This window comes from Denticeps clupeoides, unplaced genomic scaffold, assembly GCF_900700375.1.
Source record: "Denticeps clupeoides unplaced genomic scaffold, fDenClu1.1, whole genome shotgun sequence".
NCBI classification, from domain to species: Eukaryota; Metazoa; Chordata; class Actinopteri; order Clupeiformes; family Denticipitidae; genus Denticeps; species Denticeps clupeoides.
Genome location: NW_021629783.1, coordinates 59,491 through 62,418, shown reverse-complemented (window position 1 = coordinate 62,418; position 2,928 = coordinate 59,491). Strand labels below are relative to the sequence as shown.

The following is a 2,928-nucleotide window of genomic DNA, read 5'->3' as shown; positions in this document are numbered from 1 at the left end:
GTCGCTTTGGATAAAAGCGTTCTGCTAAATAAAGTAAAGTAAAGTAAAATTAAAGTTAACCTTCATCTTCAGTGGGGTTTAATGTAGTATTCATGTCAATAAAATGAGCTTTAATTCCACCCCCCCATCCAATAGCATGTCCTCCTGTGGCCTGGAGTGTTGAGGACGAGCGACTTGCAGCTTTTTGCCTCGTCTTACCAGCGCACCGGCCTGGCACCCCACCGCGGACGACTCAACATACAGGTAAATGTGTTCTGTTTTTTACACTACAGTTCAAACTTTGTGGGACAGACAAAGTATATTATAAATGACTGGGAGGTTATTAAATAGTTATTGACAAGTTTGAAATAATGATGTAGTCAAACCCACATCTGTTGTGTGATGAAGGCCAATTTAATTGCTTCTTCATTCAGTGCTGTACTAAGATTAATAAAAAGGATATAATCTTCAGTGAAATGAAAAGCATTTGTTTTTTGTCATTGTCGCCGTCACCGTGTGCTGTTCTAGAGTGTTTCAGAATGACCATCACTTTCACTGGTGGGTTCAGTTTCTTGTCAGCAGCCATCAGTGCCATGGACCTCCTTCTCAGGTACCACCTCACTTCACCTTTTCATGTCCGGATAGCCATTAGTATTCTGCCTGTTTCAGATTGCGCTCTGCTACACTCTGTACAGCCCCCAGTGTATGTTACAGCGATTATCCAATCCCACCCATGACCACCAGGTGGAGTAGAAGCACTAGAAGCACAGTAATGGAGGCTCCCACGCAGGCCCGTAATCAGGTAACTGAGTTTTATGTTGCCAGCATTTAGATCTTTCTTCGGTTTATGCCCAGTCGCCCCAAGAACATACTGGCGAAGTATAGAAGCGGTGTTGAGTAGAGCCTTGGGTCTGGGTAGGGCTCCTAAATGAATGAACATCTGGAAGACAGGTGTTATACAAAATACAGAATAAAACTGCAAATTGAGAAGTGATTTTATTGTCTTGGTCGTTACAAAAGTCAGACATGTATTACGAATAAATTGACAGAGAACGTTTGAACATACAAGTAGGCTATCTCCAAAGGTATTTTCCTTCACGATTTCCTTCTTACGATTTTTCTTGCCATTATAAGTGATCTCAAACTCTGAACCATGCGAGCAGACCCTCAGTAACTTTGAAGGCCAGCACTGTATGGACAGTAGATCATTAAATCATCTGCACAACGTCAGGTTATTGAATAGTTCCACCGACTACACATCCATGTACACATTAAAAAGAGATGACAGAACACTTCCTTTACTAACCACATTACAAACATTAAAAGGACAGAGACACAGTTACTCCATTTAACATACGTAGACTAATGAGTGAATCAAAAGGATAGAATCCTAATTAAGGAGTTGGGGACCCCACTGTATTGTAACGTATAAATAAAGTCTCATGAGTCACACAATCGAACTCTTTCCAGAACCTTCGGTACAGAGTCTGAATCCCAAAGGAATTTAAAACTAATGGAGAGAAAAATATAAAAATAACCATTCAGATGACAACAAGAACAATAAGTATCATAATCCACAGTAAAAAACCTACAACATATGCATTAATTTTGATGTGATCTTTGTAGAAAATCATACAGATTCTGAAATGTCCCAAAAATGAATCTACTTTGCTGACTGCAAAGAAAATGGCAAATATCTAAATGATAAGCTCTTCACGATTCTCTTTATTATTAATTTCCATTTAATTTGATCAAATTGGTCTTTATTAGTTCCTTCATTTTAATATATTAGGATTCTTTAAGGCAGGGGTGTCAAACTCGTGGCCCGCATCCTGTGAGATCACTTTATATATATTCATTATTATGGCCCAGCGATACGAAGCGCTAATAACACACAAACTTCAGATCCTCAGCAAGTGTGCACTGCATTTTGGGTTCTGTAGTTTGTACGTCATTAGCGCTTCAGAATTCAGCACTTCAGTGTCACCAGAATTTCTTTGAACTGAAAAAACAACCATTCACTACATCTGATGAGTGTTTAGTTGAACCTGCTAAAAATCTTACCTGCTTGAGCATATGTTGAATTCAAGTTAAAAGTATGGCATTTTTGGAAGACACCACTTCCACACTGTCAAGAGGGTAACTCACCATACACCATCATGGGCTAGTAAAATTCAGCTTCCAGATTTTCAACAAATGTACAGTCTGAAGTTCACCCAAAAATTACCAGAAGGTATCTACCCTCACTCAAGTCAAAATACAGATTTTTAATATCAAATTAGATATTAAATATCAAGCTGTTTTTCTTCTGATGCCTTTGTTGCAATTTTACTGACTCGAACTTTATATTTTTGAAACAGATATCAGTGATAATGAAGATGAATATGAAGATGACATAAGACGTTCCTCTCAGACACCAGGGAACACGTCACTCAGATGGCTCTCTACTGCATCCTGCATGGCTATACATCCCTCCACCAGATTGTGAAATTCAAAATGCCAGGAAGAAAGTATGAACCGGTGGTGGGATTTCTCAACAATTACAGGAGACAAGGAGGAAACAAGGGCCCACGGCTCCCATTCCAAACCAAGATGTCCACATGACCAATACTTCACACTGGCCAATAATGTAATAATAAAAAAGGGAAGGTGCAGGGTTCCTGGATTCACAGAAATACCCAAAGTTATGTGCAAAATGCAACGTACACCTTTTATTACACAGCAGAGCATAACTGTTTTTCAAGTTTCACACGAAGTAAAATCTGTTCATAACATATTATGCACTACAAGTATAATCTTGTAACAAATGGAACTGTTACATATGTTGTTTGTTCCTTTTTTACTTATTCATGATTTCAAAAAAGTATATATTTACTGATTGTACATAAAATTTGAATAATCTCATGATCTTTGAGTTGAAAATTCTCAGTGGTTTGGAAAAAAAACAAA

General features: G+C 38.1%; 1 long non-coding RNA gene across 1 annotated transcript; it reads left to right on the top strand.

Moving 5' to 3' along the window:
- The first annotated feature begins 450 nt into the window (after positions 1-450).
- LOC114774163 (uncharacterized) lies at positions 451-2,686 on the top strand. Its single transcript, XR_003744745.1, has 3 exons — positions 451-589; positions 724-781; positions 2,340-2,686. It is a non-coding gene; the product is annotated as an uncharacterized LOC114774163 (long non-coding RNA).
- The last annotated feature ends 242 nt before the right edge of the window (positions 2,687-2,928 follow it).